We start from the raw sequence: 19,815 nt of genomic DNA, 5'->3' as shown, positions 1-19,815 counted from the left end.
TACAACATGAACAAAAAGCGAGGATGGCGCTGTCCTTTGGACTAAATCTTATTCTGCTATACTCTACTGTCGTTTTACATGGGGACAACTTAACCTTCCATAAAAATTGTGTAACCTAAAGGCAGGGACCATTTATTTATTAAACAGTGATTGGCACCCATGATATGTCAGGCCTTTCAAATGATAAAATGTCCCCACTCTCCAGGAGATTGCATTTTAATGAGGGAGACAGACATTTAAACAAAGAATACTAATAACATTATTTGAATAATAGAGAAGTAAACTACTAATTTCTATATTTCTCTTGGAAATACCATTTTCTTTGTTTAATTTCTGACTTAGTAATAAATTCTTATGGTTCAGAATTCAAAAAGTAGCAAAAGGTATTCACTGAAGTCTAGGAACAGCCACCCACTTGCTCTTCCCAGAGGCAATCAGCATTGAATAAAGTACGAGCTTCAGTCACCACAGATACCAAGAGAAAATGAGAAAATGACTAGTCTCGTACCCAAATAATGACCATCAGATAAAACTGATTCTGACTCAGGCTTATCAAAGAATGATTTCTTCATAACTACTGTCTAAGAAATCATCACAGATTGACTGCCTGCTTGCCAAATCTAAAAGGATGCTTTCTAGTCCCTATCTTTATATTCCTACAGCATTTCCTACTCCACAAATTTTGTCCTCCTTGAACTCTTTAGGACACCGTGTTCATGCTTTTCTTCCAAATTATCCAGCCCTTTGTCCTCAGTCTTCTTTGGCCACTCTGTAAAGGCTGGTATTCCCAGGCTTCCCATCATAAAATTCTCCCCCCCCACATTCCCTAGGCTTACTTCATCCTTACTTGATAGATCTCAGATTTCATATCCAGCTTACACTTTTCTCTCCTGAGCTCCAACCATATGTATCTGCCTTTAGATATATCTCTTAATGGTTTGCTCACAGATCCTCAAGCCCCAAATGTTCAAATCTTTCCTCTTGCTGTACTCTTATCTTAGTGACTGACATCAACACTGCCTCAGCCACCCCAGCCACCCAATCTGGGAGTCCTCCAACATGGCCTAGTAGCAACAATGTGTGGTATAAAAACACACTATTAACAGTCAACCTGAGTTCTATTGTTTATTAGCTATATGAGATCAGACAATTAGAAACTTCTCCAAGCATTCTTTCCTGTCAAATGGAGATCTTGTTGTGAGGAGAAAATGTAAATAATAAACACAAAATGTCTAACTGTGCTTGGAATATAAGCAAGGACCATTACCTTAATGGGCCTCAATAAATATGTCTCCTGTATCTTGACTCTGCTGTATTCTCTCTGTCCTCACTGCCACTCCTTTAGTTCTGAAACTTATTATTTGACATGATTAAAGCAATAACTGCCTCCCTATAAAGCAATTCATCTCTCCCTATAACTTCACTAAACCTCTCCCTCAACCCCTCTTAATCCACTCCACTAGACCACAACACTCTACTCAAAATGCAAATCCAAACATGCTATTTATTTCCTTATTCAAAATCCTCCAATAGACCCCTTGCCTTAATATATAGCCAAAGTTCAGGGCCCCTGGGTGGCTCAGTTGGTTAAGTGTCCAACTTCAGCTCAGGTCATGATCTCACGGCTCGTGAGTTCGAGCCCGACGTTGGGCTCTGTGCTGACAGCTCAGAGCCTAGAGCCTGTTTCAGATTCTATGTCTCCCTCTCTCTCTCTGCCCCTCCCCTGCTCACACTCTGTCTCTCTCAAAAATCAATGAACATTAAAAAAATTAAAAAATATATATGTATACATATATAGCCAAAGTTCTGGCATTATAATTTGAGGTACTTGGTAGAGGCTTCATAAAGTTTGTTGCAAAAGCATTCAGATTTTAAAGTATACCAAACCTTTCCATTACGTCAATTTTCCAAGTCCAAAATTACCTTGTGGGGATTTGTAAACCAGGTGATCCCATTTTACTAAAGCATAAACTATGCATACTTTGGAAAACTTAGCTGTATACTATTGATCTCATCCAAAATCTGGTTTTAATGTCCTAGAACATGCTATCCTTGGGTAGACAAGGATTGACTTAGCATCCCCTGCTCCCACATACCCAAACACCTGAATGGTTTTGAGCACAAATATCCTAATGTGTTCTCATACTGAGCTTAATATGATAAATATTCTACTTAGCCTAAAACATACCCCTTGAATTCATCATATTTCATGATATAGTCTGAGGTTATCATTTTTAAGCTGATCTCCTTATGCCTAAAAATCACAAAGGGTACTGATGAAATGTCCTGTATACTACCAATTTTCTACAAAAATAATTTTAAGGTCCTATCTGCTAAAGAAATTTTCTCTTTTAGAGTAGAAAGCACATCACAGATTAGTTTTTTATAGACAAATAAGAGCTTATATTAAGGGAGAAAATGAGTTAAAAAATCTTTGCCTATATGTAAATTTCTGTGCTATATCTAGAGAAAAACCACTTACACTGATAAAAAATTTCCTATCATATATTAGGTTTGAATACCAAAATAACATTTGACATTCACCTTACTCTTCATCAGTGTCTTGTTCTATTCATTCTCCAGCGTACAGATTCAATTAATTTCATTGCTTCAAGTACCCCTTAATATAGAGCTCTCCAGAACAGGGATTTAAGATATGCTGATTAGAGAAAAACAGCATTATATTTACACTTACAAAATCTGAGTATCTACCATGCTGTGGTTAATTACATTTTATCTTAATTTAACTTTTTGGAAAAATCAGGTTTATGTAAGAATCAAACTTCTTGAGCAACTTTACTAGAATATAAAAACTTACCTAACCAACTTCCTCCTCCCCAACCAACTCTCTGTTATTAGCCAATGTTCTCTATTTCTTCTATAAAACCTACAGTATAATGTCCACAAGTTATTCTCTAGTGTTCCCAAGCACTTGTCTTCCTAACAGCTGTGGAGTTAGTCATATTTATCACCAGACTTGATTATGCCAGCCATACTTACTATTGTAATTTTGCTATTCTGTTAAATATGTTAGATTAAATTATTAAATAGATTTAAAAGATTTAAAAAGGAGAGCTGCTTCTATGAAAACTAAGTTGAATGCCTTGGAAAGACAATAAAGGCAAGTTCCTTTAAAAAAAAAAAAAGTCCTGCTTTTGGACTAGGGTCAAAATAAAAAGAAAAGAACATGGAATAAAAGGCAGTATACCCTCTTATGGAAGCAGAAAGAGAGACCACAGAAAAATACAATGTTTCTCTGGTTCTGGGATGAAGCAAGGTGTTACTTCCTTGGGAAAGTAGATCTCCATAGGTTAATCATGATTTAAATACCAACAGCAAGTAAGGTTTGAAAGATAAGGGAAGAAGAATAGAAGTGCATATAAAGCTGGTTCTTTTCAATCATGACTTTCAATCATTAAAACTTTCAATCATTAAAAAGTTAGGGAAAGGTAGGGCTGGCTAGAAGCGAGAACTAATTCCAAAAAGCCAAATACCTTAAGTTGACACTGATGAACCTACGCTTGTTGTGCATTTTAGGTGAAGGAGAATCCAGGAAAAACAAAGTGGGATAGCAGTAACAGGACATTATACCACTTTTAAAGTTTTGTAATCATTGTGACACAAAGTTAAAATAACTTTCCAATAACATTCTTTACACTTTTGTGTAAAAACAGAAGTACCCAGGAACAGTACTTAGAAATAATTGAAACACTTGTAAATAATGTCTTTAATATTTTAAACATGAATCAAACAAAACATCAAGTGGTTTTTTAATACAGATTCAAGGCCACTCCAATTTAACTGCTTCAGAGAGCTACTGTCTAAGAAATCTTAACTCTTTATAAAATCACCAAAGGATTAACTATTTCAGTATCACTTTCTCAATTTACTCCCCACCGGGCACCTGCCTTTGGCTATTTGACAGTCAATGAACAGCAAAATTGGCTGCTGGGGAGGAAATGAAAAAATTCAAATAATCATCGCCTACCTCCATCTCTCCAAATACCACCCTCTCCACTACCACCAGTTCAGGGAAGGAAATAAATTTAAAGATCTTCTGTGGGAGCTATTTGCTTGACTAGAGTCATTGCAGGGCTTTCTTGTTCAGCATCATATTACTGCACTTTAAGTACATTTTAAATACTTATCTACATGAAATACAACTCCAGTGACTAGTAAATCTGGGAAAGAGTAGATAAGACACTTGAATTAGTTAAAACTTAGAGAAATGAATTTCAACGTTATTATACTTAACTAGATAGGTCCTATTTTGTGTATATGAACAAAACTGCTACCTTTCAAAGTGCTGAAACATATTTAAATGTGTTAAATTTAATTACTCCATCAGTATAAAGAAGAGCAAACGCATCCCAACTGTCCACATACAGTATATTGGTCTTTATGCATGATACAGTTTTCCAACACTTGAGCTAGAAGCTTTTATCATATCAATGCTAGGACACAAATTCCAGTTTAAAACATTTCTAAGCAAAAAAAAAAAACAAAAACAAAAAAACATTTTGGCTATCAATGAAAAAAATTGAGGCTATTTGAGATTATGAGCAAAACTGTATGACATTTGACTTTGAGTTTTGGATAGTCTAAATTTAAGTCTGCTGTGTTTAAAAACAAAGTTTTAATAAGGGAACTGAAAAAACTGAGTTTATTTTATGAAATTCTCAAAGTAAAATATCAGAATCACACGAGCTCCATTGTTAGAATTTCATATGGTTTTGGGGCACCGGGGTGGCTCAGTCATTTAAGCATCTGACTCCAGCGCACGTCATGATCTAGCAGTTCATGAGTTCAAGCTCCTCGTTTGACTCTGTGCTGACAGCTCAGAGCCTGGAGCCTGCTTTGGATTCTGTGTCTCCCTCTCTCTCTGCCTCTCTCCTGCTTGTACTCTGTCTCTTTCTCAAAAAAAAATAAATAAAAATTTAAAAAATGAAAAAAAAAGAATTTCACATGATTTTGACATTTAATTGGTCTGGTTATCAGTGTTCAGAAAATATGCATGAAGATGCTTCCCACTTTGGGAGAGCTGTAATACTTCAAAACAGCCTCACAAAAGAGCTCCTAGCGAGGTTTCTCGGAGGCAAGTATCTGCCCTAACCAGTGAGTTATTCCAATAGACTTTAAGCAAAATTCCCACATAACTTCCTAGATTATGCTTTTCCTCAAAACTGTTTTACATTCACCTTGCTGACAATTTCCTCTAACACTCCGGGCAAGGTCAATCAAAAGATGTGCAAGATCGATATTTTACTTTTTAAACTTTGCTATAACTGAATTATACCAATAAGACTCAAGTTGTCTTCATGAGTAATATTCCACTTAGTGGGATAAAATCACACTTAGTGTTATCCTTGGGTTTTCCTCTTCACTCTCCCTTATTCTCTCCTGGATATCCTAAAGCATCAGAAAAAGAAAACCCATGTGTGAAAGGATTTACTCTTAAGAACAGTGCACTCTTTATTGCACAGTTCTCAGGATAGAAAGTATTTTAAATATATTACAATATCTTGTATAGTCTCTAAAAGGAAGCTAACAAAATGATTTAAAATGTTTCTTTCTACCTATGTGTACTGGATGAGAAACTTTCCCTGAAATCTTTACTTGTATAATCTATCTGTATTGATAATATTGAAACTGCATTCAATGTACAATAACTCTTCTCAAGGTTGACTTTTTAATACATATATGGAATCCATTAGTTCAATAGAAAATACTTAACAGAATTCAAAGATATTTCAGGCTTATTTCCTTAATGACCAATGTTGATTACATGTCAAAATATCAAAGGTTCAGCGGTTGAGTGTTAGGATTCTTCAGTTTTACTTAAAAAAAATCTATCTATATGGAACAGGACATTTGAGTGCTTTCCAACGGACTACCACTTCAACAATAAACCTGGCTCAATTTTCTGGCTCATTATTCGCTTGGAGAGAATATCAAGTTGGAGAAAACAGATCAGAAATATATGTATATACTAGTCAAGTTTCAGTCAGGATTCCTTATGTATGTTAATAATCTACTTTTCATGAAATGGCCAGAATTCTAAACAAGATTTCATATTTTGATCATGTAACGACTTGCCTCCGTAGGAAACTAAAGTGGTCCATGGAGTCTGGAGTTTGTTAAATTCATCAGTAGAAGCAAATTTTATTAACTTTCCAGGACAATGCAAAAACAAACACTGAAGAGCTCCTCTGTGTTTATCCATTGAATAAAAATTTATTCATATACTCTTACAAGATATGTACACAAAAACATCGGTATAATTACAACTTCACACTCAACAAAACGATACCAGGTTGACCAGCAAAGTCATTGGGAAAGCCTCTGCTTACACTGATCTATTTACAGATTCGTACCAAAAATGTTTGTGTAATTATTTTAATATGACAATGCTTTAAGTGTTCACTCATTCAAGATCAAACCCATTTCCATTTAAATATCTTTTTTAAAGTTGTATCTGGATCAGTAAGCAGTTCTTTAAACACTATTGTTTTAATACCTAGCTTTTATTGGCCAAAACACACTATTTGCAGTTTGCCTTCCTTGGGAGAAAAAAATTCAAAGATTTAAAAACTGTGAAGGGAAAGCAGCTTGTTAACCAAAAATAGGACCAAGACCAGGAGAAAAATGTGGTATCCGAAGCGGGGCGGGGGAGGGAAGGGGGAGGGAAGGGGGAGGGAAGGGGGAGGGAAGGGGGAGGGAAGGGGGAGGGGAACCAGAGAACATGAATTATTAATGTAATCTAATACGATTTTCATACCGGACCTCTATCGCTGTGCATCTAGGTTTGTATTTCTCTAAAGGGAAGCTGGCTGCACTCTCATCAGCCCGCCAAATTAAGCTTGAAAAGGAAGACATTTTAAGAAGTTACGTGGGTAAGAGGTACTGTTAAAAGGGGCTCTCTCAGTTTTAGTCACCTTCAGGCTGATCCTGTAAGTCAAAACTGCCGAAAATGTGATCGTAAGCTGACAGCTGCTCTGCTTAGCGCAGTGCAGGAAACGTCTCAGCGATTTCAAAGTTAGGGATCTAGCATACGTGTAATAGGCAGTAAGGTGAATAATGTGTCTATTCCCTCTTCCGCAAGTTCTGGGAATCTTGCTAGGTGGTTCTAGAAAGGCAAACGTCGAAAGTACAGAACAAAACCTGAAATTTCTGTTCGCTGTCACGGATTTGTTCCTTCTCGGCTATCATAAAAGTCTTCGCACTATATCATCAGGTCTATCGTGTGTGAAGACCCAGTGACTCAACACTGCTGTCCCCGGCTCTTGTTTCGGAGAAGAAAGGGGTTAACGCTGATTTATATCTAACCTGAGTACGTAAAATTGAGACAAAAGTGCTACTAATCGTCGGCTGTGAAAATAAAAACCAACGTCCTTACTTCTCGCTTCCTTTTCTTCTCAAAGAGGGAGGACCACACTCATCAGAGCAATAAGGCTTTTTCCGAAAGACTTGTCCAACTTGTACCAAGTTCAAAAGGAGTCAAGGATTGCTGAGAGAGCAGACCAGCCCCGCTGTCCTATCGGGAGAGCTCTGCTACTAACCCGAAGGCAGTCCGCGAGCGGAGCCGGAGACTGAGAGGCCGCCGCACCGCCGGGTAGCCCCGGAGCCGGCGCCCGTGGCCGGGCTGCTCCCGCCCTCCCCGCTCCCCCGCTGGCTCCGGCGGCCCCGCTGCCCCGCGCCCCCGACGCCCCCGACCCGGCTCCGCTCCGCCTCCTGCGTCCGCCTCCTGCGCCGCGTCGCCGGCTCCTAGGTCTGTGGGTCCCGGCCGACGCACCACTTACCCGCCGCGATGAGATTTACGTAGCGGACCTCGTCACTGATTACGGACGGGAGGAGGTGGAGACGGCGAGCCCGACCGCCGCTCAGGAGCGGCGCCGCCGCCCAGCAACCCGGCGCCGGCGCCGGCGGCGGCCCCACGTCGCCCCCACGTCAGCTCTGATGCGGCAGCCGCGGCCTCCCTGCCGAGCCGGGACCAAAAGTAGCGCAGCAGCCGACCGAACCGCGTCCTCGCGCCCCGCCCTCCCTTCCCCCACTCCACGACTGCTTCCCCGGGGACGCCCGGCGGAAAAATCCAAGCTCGAACTCTGCCCCCTGCTGGCCGCCAGCGGGAGTGCAGCGCTGACAATCCAACAATTAAATGGAACGGAGGGAGGGGGGAGGGGAATGAAGGGCCAGGGGGCGGGGCCTAAGTGGTAGTGAGGTAGGGAGGCGGGGCCTAAGGGTGGAGAGGAGGACTAGGTCGGGGGGGCGGGGCCGGAGGAGGAACTAGGCTGCCCCGGGAGGAAGACCCAGTCCAGGGCAGGGCCTGAGGGGTGGGCTGGAAGCCGGAAGCCGCCCCGCCGCGCGTGCGCCGGAAGCCTGGTTAATTACAAACTAAGCTAACGGCCGTGCTGGGTTCTCTGCTTCGAGGTCTCTTGTTCTCTGGGCTGCGGCCTAGAGCGTCTCCCATCCCAACCCAAGCTGAGGTACGCGGGCGTTGTGGGTCTTTACCGGCCAGAGGCGCTTCCTGCGGATTCCCGGGGCTGCTGAGCGGACACCTGGAGCGTCCCCACTCACACGCTCCTGCAGCGTCTGCCATTCTGAAAGACGCTTTTAGGTCCTGGACTTGAGCTTTCTGGGAAACCCAGCTGGCTTGTTCTCAGACTGCTGCCGCCTCAACAGTGACTTTGTGCGTCAGTGTCGTGGAGAAACAGCGACAGTCCCCACTTGGAGATGTGACAGAGGAAAGGAAGGCTTTTGGTGACAAGCAAAAATCCCTGCCTTTAAAAAGAGGAGAGTTTAGTTTTCATCCAGTGGAAACCGAGGGCTTTCCAGTAAGAGGAACGTTGCTGACCCGTTATAAACTAGGAACCCACTTACGCATACTCAGAACGTACTGAATTGTAAGGCTGAGTAAGCCCTCAGAAATGGAGGCTTTGTAGCCTATAGATAAGTCTCTTTACATTAAGGAAAAACGAATTCAAACAATGATTACCACCCAACTTTATAGTACTCAGGAATGTGTCATGCCCAAAGCCAGTGTCAAGGACACCACTTGAAAAGTTACTGAGAAAAAAAAAATCTGTCAACGTAGAGCAGGTAGAAAAGGGAAGCTTTGTGAAATATTAGGATCCCCGTAGAGTGGGAGAAAATTCTGAACTGTCTTCACTGCCAGTTTTTGGCCAACCTGAACTACTTTCAGCTGTAATGCATACTAACAGAAATAAGAGGAAAACCTGGTAAGTTCACTTCCTCCTACTGACATAAGCAGAATTCTGAAGTTCCTCCTTGCAGTATAGTAGATAAAGCCCATCACCGCCTGATAAATAGTAATTTCTTAAGGAACACTAGCGAGTTTACAAATTAAATTTACAAAACAACCAAGTCTGTAGTAAGACAAGGCTGGCACCGAATATTTATGCATCCATAATACAGCTCATTTTAGCTCGGGGGAGGGTCATTAGAAGGGAAGAAAATAAAAAAGGATTACCAAATCTTCAAAATCATACCATTCATTGTGGTCAAGGTTGACCAGTGCAAGATGAATGGATTTTTATCTACAAGTGATTGAGGGGAAATTGTGATCATTCTTTCCCAGAACATTGTTCTCCACCTACTTGTTTGTTCCTAAATTTCTTTAACAAAGTACACATTCTAAAGGGCTTAAAATGGGGGTGCCTGGGTGGCTCAATCCCTTAAGCCTCTGACTTCAGCTCAGGTCATGATCTCATAGGCTCTTGAGTTCAAGCCCCACATCCCCACATCCAGCTCTGTGCTGATAGCTCAGTGCATGGAGCATGCTTTGGATTCTGTGTCTGACTCCCCCTGTGATCCTCCCCCACTCACACTGTCTGTCTGTCTCTGGATAAAATGAATAAAGGGCTTAAATGTAAGAATTAGTGGTAAAGCAACATACACTAAGATGTAAATGTCAAATCCTTGAGAGTACCTGCTTTTGAGAACAGGAGAGTACCTGGGATCTGAAAAGAGAGGGCATGACATAGCAGCGGGGAAGGTACATGCAATTTCCTAGTGCTGCTATTTGAAATTACCACAAACTTACTTAAAACAACACATTTATTATCTAACAGTCCTATAGTACTCAGGAATGTGTCATGCACAAAGCCAGTGTCAAGGACACCACTTGAAAAGTTGCTGAGAGGGGCGCCTGGGTGGCTCAGTCGGTTAAGCCTCCGACTTCGGCTCAGGTCATGATCTCGCGGTCCGTGAGTTCGAGCCCTGCGTTGGGCTCTGTGCTAACAGCTCAGAGCCTGGAGCCTGTTTCAGATTCTGTGTCTCCCTCTCTCTCTGACCCTCCCCCGTTCATCCTCTGTCTCTCTTTGTCTCAAAAATAAATAAATATTAAAAAAAAATTTTTTTTTTAGAAAAGTTGCTGAGAAAAAAAAAAATAAACATCTCAATGGGCTAAAATCAAAGGGTTGTGGGCTCCAGGGAAGAGTCCATGTCCTTGCATTTTTCATCTTCTAGAGACCACCCACATTCCCTGGGTCATGACTCCTTTTCTCCATCTTCAAAGCCAGCAACAGCTGGTTCTTTCTCATGCTGCCATCTCTCTGATTCTCTTGCGTCCCAGTTCTCCTTGGTAGAACCACTGGGCCCATCCTGATGATCCAGGATAATATTCCTGTATCAAAATCAGCTGATCAGCTGCTTAATTCTATCTGTAATACAGCTTAATTCTACCTGTAACTTTAATTTCCCTTTGCCATGTAATCTGACATGTTCATAGGTTAACAGTGATTACAATGTAGACATCTTTGGGGAGTGGGAGCATCCCATAGTGAAGGATTCTAAAAGAAGCTTGAGCTCTGAGACAAATCACCTGCCTCTCAGGGGTATCCCTTTCAAATAATTCAAACATTTCATTAGAAATGCCAATAGCTGATTTTTCAGGGGTTTTTTTGTTTTTGTTTTTGTTTTGTTTTTTACATAAGATAAAGGTAGAAAAAATTTTAATGGGATATCAGAGATAAAAAAGAGCAGGTTATGAAGACATAAGTTTTTTAAACAGGAAGAATAATAGTACCTACTTCTTTGCATTGTTACAAAGATTAAATAAAGTATCTACCATAAAGTGTGTGCTCAATAAAAAAAAAAACTAGCCATTTTTATATTGGTCTAGTGTCTAGATTTTTGGGTTCCTCACCTAGGCAATATTTAATTCTCTGTTGAGAAACAACTAGAGCACCTACTTTCCTGAGAAAGTACGGGCTGTCAGTCACACCCAAATACTCCCTCTTCCCCTGAAAATCTCTTAAATTATCCCTCCCTTTGTGAGTCAGGAGGAACACCTCCTTCCAAATACAGTTGTAAGATAGGTGTCATTTTTTTTGATGTTTACTGTTTTTTTTTTTTTTTATTTTTTTACTTTAGAGAGAGAGAGGCAGTGGTGGGGCATAGGGGGAGAGAGAGACTCTTAAGCAGGCTCCAAGCTCAGCACAGAGCTTGATCCAACAACCATGGGATCATGACCTGAGCTGAAATCAAGAGTTGGATGCTCAACTGAGCCACCACACCACTCCAAAATAGGTGTCTTTTCTTTCCCATATTGTACCTTTATTCTCTCTCTTCCTCTTAGCTCCTTCTCCTCTCCCTGCAAATGTGTTCATATCTTTGCCTCTACTTGAAAACTGTTGACACTGCTTTTCCCAGAAGGAAGGCTACAGAGTTTCTAGCTCTAGGGTGCACGTTCACATAACATTTTTTTGCCCAGATGGTTGTTGTTCCAGCTCTTGCCAATCCTCTCGCTATCAGAATTCTCAAGAATAGAAAGCACTTGCTATTTTCACTTCCTTACCACCTACTCATTTCTTATTTCCTGGCTGTCTGATTTTTGCCCTCTTTCCCCCTTCTTTCTGATTAGAGAATCTGAAACTTTTTTTTACATTTTTCATCCTCCTTGACCTCTTTTCCTAATTAATACTACCTTCTTAAGGTCTCCCCCCACCTCTGAATTTCCATGACATTTGACTCTCTTGGCTTCACTCACCTTTGTTTCTCTAAATGCAGATAGTTATGAATTTTCTGCCCTTGATCATTTTCTTCTACATCGTCCTCCTTATTTCATCATTCCCATTTCTGTTGGAAAGGAAATTCTCAAAGTTATACCCCAAGCTCCCAACTTCTCTTCCTAGCACCAAATCATATTTCCATCTATCTGATAGAAGTTTCACTTACATGGCCTATGATCATTTCTAACTCAATAGATTCAAAACTATATCATCTTCCCTTTCCATTCTTGAACATTGTTTTTATTTCAACAATGTAGCAGCACTTTTCAGTTTCCAGTCATCCTGCCTTTAAATCATGGAGTCATTTTGGTTTTTTTTGTTTTTTTTTTTAATTTTTTTTTTTAACATTTATTTTTGAGACAGAGAGAGACAGAGCATGAAGGGGGTAGGGGCAGAGCGAGAAGGAGACACAGAATCGGAAGCAGGCTCCAGGCTCTGAGCCATCAGCCCAGAGCCCGACGCGGGGCTCGAACTCACGGACCACGAGATCGTGACCTGAGCTGAAGTCGGACGCTTAACCGACTGCGCCACCCAGGCGCCCCTAAATCATGGAGTCATTTTGGTCATTGTATACTCATATCATTGAGGATCCATTTAGTTTATAATTTAAAGCTATGTTCTAGGTCCTATGCTAACACCAATCCTATTGCTTTCATGTGTAGAAATTTGCATCCATCCTTTCCTTCTCATTCCCACTATGACCAGTGTGACTGAGGTCATCCTTGCCTCCAATATAGTTCTTCTTAAATATTTCTATCTGGTTCATTTTCCCAATACATGGCTCTTGTGATTTCTCTTCTTAAAAATCCTGAATGATTAAGAGGGACTGGGACTTAAGGAGTCAAAGGTGGAAAGCAGATTGAGTTCCTTTTGTTGGCCTCTTGAATTTTCTGCTACATGCATGCATTACATATTCTAAAAATGTAAAATTTTAATTAAAGCAAAAAAGTCAGTGAGATCTTACTGGCTGAGTCCAAGTATCTTAGTTTGGCATAAAGCCCTTGATGATCTGAGTCCAACTTAGGTATACAGGCCTATTCCATGTTAGTCCTTTGTGTTTTATACCACACTGCTTCTTATACCTTGCTGCACAGCAGAGTCATGTGAAAAACTTGTTGAAAAGATGTTCCTAGGCCATAGGCCCTACCTGTTGACTTACTGAGTCAGAATCCCCAAAAAAAGAACCTATAAATCCACTTCTTTTAAGATTTCCAGATGAGTCTAGTGTGCTGCAAGATTAAATGCTGGCAGCATTTTAGCCAAACCTTACTACTTACTGTTCCATATAATTACCTTATATTTTCCAATCTTTTTGGGCTTTATTCACTCCATTTTCTCCTCAATTCTCTATATCTGCCGGTTAAAATCTTCTGCATACTGTAAGACCTAGCTTACATGCTATCTCCTTTACTGATCTTCTTAGAAATAAAATGTCTCCTCTTTGCTTGCGATAAATGATTGTTGTCAGGAAACAGGGCCAGAATTCTGAGTTAAAATTCCAATTTTGATACTTTACTAGCTGTGCAAATGTTGGGCAAGTTTCTAAACTGCTCTGTGCTTCCATTTCCTCGCCTATGAAATGGAGATAGTATTAGTACCTGACTCATAGGTTGTTGTGAAGATTAATTCATGTAAGTATATAGAATTTTGTGCTTGGCCCAGAGTAAGCACTGAATAAATGTGAGTTATAATTAATACCTTATTACTTGTGCAAGTTCCTTCATTGACTTGTGTGGAATCTAAGCTCTAAATCCACCCCTTTGTTTTATAAATTAGAAAGTGGAGGGGCGCCTGGGTGGCTCAGTCGGTTAAGCATCCAGCTCTTGATTTCCGCTTCAGTCATGGTCTCGCGGTTTCATGAGTTCCAGACCCGTGTTGGGCTCTGCGCTGATGCTGACAGTGCAGAGGCTGCTTGAGATTGTCTGCTTCTCTCCGCCCCTCCCCCGCTCCCACTCGCTCTGTGTCTCTAAAAATAAATAAAATTAAATTTTAAATGTTTATTTATTTTTGAGGATTAGAAAGTAACAGAGTGTGAGCAGGGGAGGGGCAGAGAGAGAGGGAGACACAGAATCTAAAGCAGGCTCCATGCCCTGAGCTGTCAGCACAGAGCCCCACGCGAGGCTTGAACTCACGAACCATGAGATCATGACCTAAGCTGGTCAGACGTTTAACCAACTGAGCCACCCAGGCACCCGGATAAATAAATAAAATTTAAGGAAACTAAATTAGGACGTGGAGGCTGAGTAGTTACAATACTTGCTTTGGCTAACCAATAGTAATATCGAGACTAGAATCCAGGATTTGTGACTTTTAACCCTGTGCTACTACTACTATACCACAAGATCTCAGAATTTTGCATTGTTTAAATGGCTACACTCCTTTTTTGTTTATTTTATTAATTTACCGCAGGAGAGAATTAGAAAATGGATTCACTTGAAAGGTATTTACACAGGCCCTTTCTATTCAAGCTTTAGGATTTGAGACTCTAACAAATATAGTGTGTCCAGTTTAAAAATTTGAGAAAAGGAAAAGAAGTCAATGTAATATGCACTTGATTTATGATGTCTCCAATTTGCTGTTTGGGAAGAAATGTTTCCTGCTACAAGAAAGTTAACAGTCCTACTTCCAGCATAGGAAATATCCTTTTATATGTGGGGGTGTGTTCTTTTTTTTTTTTTTTTTTTTTGAGGATTATAAACTTAAACATCAATATCTACTGGCTGTGAACTCAGCAGAATACTTAGAACCATGGTAAAAGGATGAGTATTATAATACAAACTCAGGCCACTGAATTCTTTAAAACTAGGAGATTGTTTGCAGTCATTAAACTGTCATGTATCATTTTTTAAATCATGAAAATCTACTTTCAAATGTTTTTTACATGTTTTTATTGACCACAAATTCAGTTGCCTGCCAAGATTTATTTTTTTCACATAGAATCACACTATAGCTAATGTCAGAGAGAACCATAAGGACTGGAAAACTAAGAAGCTTGTCTAAAACTGACCACTGTTCAACCTTGGAAACTGCAGAATTTGATAGAATTAGTTCTCCAAATATTTTTGATATAAAAATGATAGTAATTAGTGTTTCTTTTTTCTATTTTTAAGTATGTAAATGAGATGCCAGAAGAACACCAGCATGGCAGAGACATGAATGATGACTCATAGAGCATATGAACTGCTGAGTACTTTATTAATTATTTTAATTATTGAAAAGAAATTTGAAACTGGTCTCAGAATTAAATCCAATGTAAAATCCTTTAAAAGAATTGAGCCCCATGTTACGAGAGGATTAGAAAGTTACTGGATTGAAATAAAACAGCATCTCCCATGACAAAGAGGGCTCATTTCAACAACTGTTTCATCAGGACTAAATTCTGAAGACTAAATTCCATTACATTGAAATGGCAGCTATTGAAACTCAGATGTGTGCATGGTTGTCAGAAAAAGGAGAAATCAAGTAAGCCAAATTAAAAACAGATATCAAGAGCCAGCAAGAACTGAGTAAAAAAGCATCAGGATCAATTCAGATGGTGAAATGGGCTACTGATCAGATCAAAAGGAAGGGAAAAAAAGACTAGGCTAACAGGAATAGAAGGTGTCAGTGCTATGACTTGGGGTCACTGTTCTGGAAAATAAATCAGGTTATCAGCAAAAAGGTTTAGGGGTGGAAAGAAAGAATAAGAGAGGAAAAGTAACAGGGTAGAGACTGTTTGTATATATATGTATATATATATATATATATATATATATATATACACACACACACACACACACACACATACAGACATATATATATGTATATATACATACACATATGTACATATACATACATGTATATATACATATATATGTACATACACACACAGCCCTCTTCAAGCCTTTAAGAACTAGAGCATGGGAGAGGCCAGGCATTAAGAACAGAGAGATTGTTATTACCAATACATCTCATATTGGAAAAGGGCTCTGTGCCACAATTTTTGCCAAAATTATGTCAAAAATTTTAGCCCCACTCTCAAGCCTACTTTTCCTTAGCTGTAGAAGAGGAATCATGATACTGATCCCATAAGGCATTTGTGAAGAATCAATTAATAAATATAAGGGCTTTAATATAGTACAAAGCTCAGTAACTATTCGCTATCATTATTTATATAGTCAGTTTATATCATATTCATAGTATGGTAGAAGACGTGGTAGAAACATTTTGAAATCATCTAGTAAAGTTTAATCCTTAAGACATGTACAGTAGTTACATTTTGAACTTACAATATGTGAAAATGGTATCCAGAGGAATAACCAATTGTCCACTGCACTTTAGCCTGACAAATAGTCTCTCCTTAACCAAACTTTACACAGGCTGCTCTGAGCCCTTTTCTCACCTAAGCCTCATCCTTGACTTCTAAAGACTTGAACAAAACACAAGCAAACATAGTTTCTAACAGCTCAAGGTGTCAGCCCTAGAATGACTCTAGCTCCACTTGAATTGCTTGTCCAAGAAAACTCAAAGCTGTCAAAAGAAATTATAGCTTGTTCTCTTGCCAACACCTAAAGAAAGGACCCCTGTCTCCCAATCTCTGTGGGAGGGTAAGAGATTCCATAAGTACCAGTTAACAAATCTAAATGGCTCAACTCTGCCTTGTCACTTTTTGTAACTGATCACTTCCCAGACTCTGTTGAGCTCCATTCTTCCCCCTCTCTATTCCCCCCTCCTCCCTTTAAAGCACCCAGTCGCCTCTCTACAAATCCAAGTTGAGTTCAGTTCATGCTGGACTCTTTTCTCTATTGCAATAGTAGAGATATGATTAAAAACCTGTCTTTACCACTTTCACTAGTGTCCAGCTTTATCTTTGACAAGTCACAGGATGCTATTAAATATCCCTGGCTGACCTCACTACCTGTGACAGAGGAAGGGGGGTTCTGATCTACCTTCCTTCTATTACTTTCTTCATTGAAGAGATTTTTTTAACATCTGCCATACTCCCTTTCTTGGTGCCTTTAAGTGCTCATGTAACTCAGGTTCACTATAGGCTGCAAAACTCTCCTTTTGTCACTGGGATGCGGTGGCTTCCTCTTACACAGCCACACCTGTGCCCACTCCCCCATGTTCACACACTCATCCTTTAGTTTCTCCTTTCCTCTTTTGAACTCCTGCTCAATTGCTAAAGGATGGGAAAAAACCCTTTCTTCTTACTTTCTCTGATTCTATTTCATTTAGGAACTAGAACACATTTAATCATGCTGTTTGGGCAAAAAAAAGTAGAGCTAGTAATACAACTATACCAAGGAAAAGAAAGTTTCAAGTTTTAAAGTAAAATTAGGCTAAAACAGGAGTCAATGCCCTGTCTGTAAAGAACTCTTTAATGTGCATAGAAGTTCTGTTTAGAACTTCCAGAAGCCTCCATTGATCACCTAAAGGTTTTTCTAATTAAATTATTCTCTATCTTCAGCATACAATATACATTCTAAAATTACTTCTACTTTATCTTTCTTCTATTGTTAATTACTTATAATGCAGAACTATTGTTTATTTAAGGCATTGAGAAATATATATGGGGAACATACTTTATTCAAGGAGAACAGTCCATTGTAATTACAGTGTGGCTTAGATAGGCTTCATAGTACTATTATTTATACTATTTTTGCCATGGAAAAGTATGTTTCCTTCTAAACAGCTAGTTTTCTATCAAACTTAAAATATAGTTCATCCGTAAATTGGATACAGTGTTCACATTTAGAGATCAATGAATTGATAATAAAACATTTGAACTAAATGCTGATTTGTATAGATCAATCAAGATGGGATGGCTTTTTGTTAATGTTCTCAGTTACTGATATATGCTGCCTCGGTCCTTTTGCACATGCGATTCCCTGTGATTATAATGCTTTTCCCTTTCTTTTACCTCTTTAATTTTTTTAAAATATTTTTTTAATGTTTATTTTTGAGAGAGAGAAACAAGAGTGCAAGCTGGGGAGGGGCAGAGAGAGAGGGAGACACAGAATCTGAAGCAGGCTCCAGGCTCTGAGCTGTCAGCACAGAGCCCGACGTGCAGCTCAAACTCACAAACCGCGAGTTCGTGACCTGAGCCGAAGTCAGACCTTAACTGACTGAGGCACCCTGGTGCCCCTTAGCTCTTTAATTTCTAAGCATCCTTCAGAGCTTGCCTCATTCATGATCTCTTCTTCAGTGAAGCTTCCTTTTATTTGGCAGACTGGATTAAAACCCTTTAACCATTTATATGTTTTTATTTTACTTAGACATCTCCTTTGTAGTGTTTACTATAATTGTAATTAATAATGTCAACATGTAGTTAAAGCCTATCTCCCCTGCCAGAATATAACTTCATGATGGCTCTGTCCCTATTCCTAGATTAGCCTTTAAAATAACCTATGGGAAGACATGACATTATGGGAATGCATTAAGTAGCTTCCAAAACAGTTGAATGCTCACAACAGGCTTCTAAATACCTTTTCGTTTGGTTTTGTTTGACCTATCTAGTTCAGTGCCATATGCTAAAAATGTTTAATAACTGTTTTCTACAAGGTCAGAACTAAGATGCTGTTATTAAATGAGACATGTGAAAAATGCACTGGAAATTAAGTATTAGCCAGTATGTCTCTATAAAATATAAGGGAAATGATATCCATATTATCTGTATATAAAATGCCTTATTTTTAAGCATGCTTCATCAATAGCAAGTACTCCAGAATTTACCAAGTTCTTAGTCTTCATAAATTGACAACCTCTTATTTTGTAGGTTATAGTGCCATCATGTGGATATCATTTTCCTAAAATGAAATGTAACATTTTTTGTAATAGAAACTATTTTCATGGTTGAGAAACCCAGTTACCCACATCCAGGCATGACAACTGATAATTTAGCATTGATTTCTAAGACTGTGTATAGATTCACTTGAGATTTCTGAATCTGAGTTGTTAGTATGAAGAATTTGTAAACATTCACGTAGAGATAAAAAGAAACTTTCTGAATATAATAGTTTGAAGATTCATGCGGTCTCTACAGGTGGCCAGGTTTTTTTTTAACTTAGTTTATTATGAAGGATACAAATGAACAACCAGATGAAAAGATACATAGATCTGGAAGGATCCCAAGCACAGAAGCTTCTGTCCCTTGGAGTTGGGGTGTGCCACTGTCCTGGTACATGGATATGTTCACTAACCTGGAAGCTCTCAGAATGTAGTTTAGAGATTTTTATGGAGGCTGCATCAGATAGGCAATCTCTAGCCCCCAGAGGAGGGGGGTGGTTCTAAAAGTTCCACGTTTCTAATCATGGCCTGGTCTTTCTGATAACCAGCCTCCATCCTGAAGCTATCCAGGAGGCCACCAAGAGTTGCAACATTAGAACAAAAGATGCTCCTATCACTCAGGAAATCCAAAAGAGGTAGGAGCCCTATGTCAGGAACCAAGACCAAAGACCAAATGTTAAAACAAAAGATGCTCCTAACATCCCTATCACTATGCAAATTACAAGAGTTTTAGGAGCTCTGTCAGGAACCCAGGGGCAGAAACCAAAAACATATTTCTAATTATGTTGCAATTAGCCATTCTATGGGTATGCAGAGATATGTTGCTGTTATTTTTATTTGCATTTCCCAAATGTCTAAAGATGTTGAGTTGAGCATTTTTATGTGCTTATTTTCCCTCTTTGTATCTTCTTTGGTGAAGTATTTTTGCTCACTAACAAAATTTTTTTTTTACTTTATTATTGAATTTTGGGAATTATTTACACATTCTGATAAATGTCCTTATTCTATATGCATTCTG

At 39.4% G+C, this 19,815-nt stretch overlaps 2 protein-coding genes across 14 annotated transcripts in view; one reads left to right on the top strand and one right to left on the bottom strand.

The window, feature by feature from the left end:
- Window positions 1-7,981, bottom strand: part of CREM (cAMP responsive element modulator) — a 71,964-nt gene extending 63,983 nt beyond the window's left edge. For 2 of the 13 annotated variants that reach the window (XM_042991443.1, XM_042991450.1), the window contains exon 1: window positions 7,800-7,981. The gene's annotated coding sequence lies outside the window, so the exon portion shown is untranslated. Of the gene's footprint in view, window positions 1-2,544; window positions 2,660-7,396; window positions 7,613-7,799 lie in introns of those variants that run through there. The other 11 variants (XM_042991437.1, XM_042991446.1, XM_042991439.1 and 8 more) reach the window with 10 other exon arrangements.
- A 292-nt stretch (window positions 7,982-8,273) lies between these two features.
- The window catches only part of CUL2 (cullin 2), a 157,560-nt gene continuing 146,018 nt past the window's right edge, over window positions 8,274-19,815 (top strand). Inside the window, exon 1 of the mRNA XM_042991425.1 lies at window positions 8,274-9,236. The gene's annotated coding sequence lies outside the window, so the exon portion shown is untranslated. The remainder of the gene's footprint in view (window positions 9,237-19,815) is intronic.

The sequence above is a fragment of the Panthera tigris genome, chromosome B4 (genome assembly GCF_018350195.1).
Source record: "Panthera tigris isolate Pti1 chromosome B4, P.tigris_Pti1_mat1.1, whole genome shotgun sequence".
NCBI lineage: Eukaryota > Metazoa > Chordata > Mammalia > Carnivora > Felidae > Panthera > Panthera tigris.
Note: the sequence above shows the minus strand (reverse complement) of the source record. Positions and strands in the feature narration are given on the sequence as shown.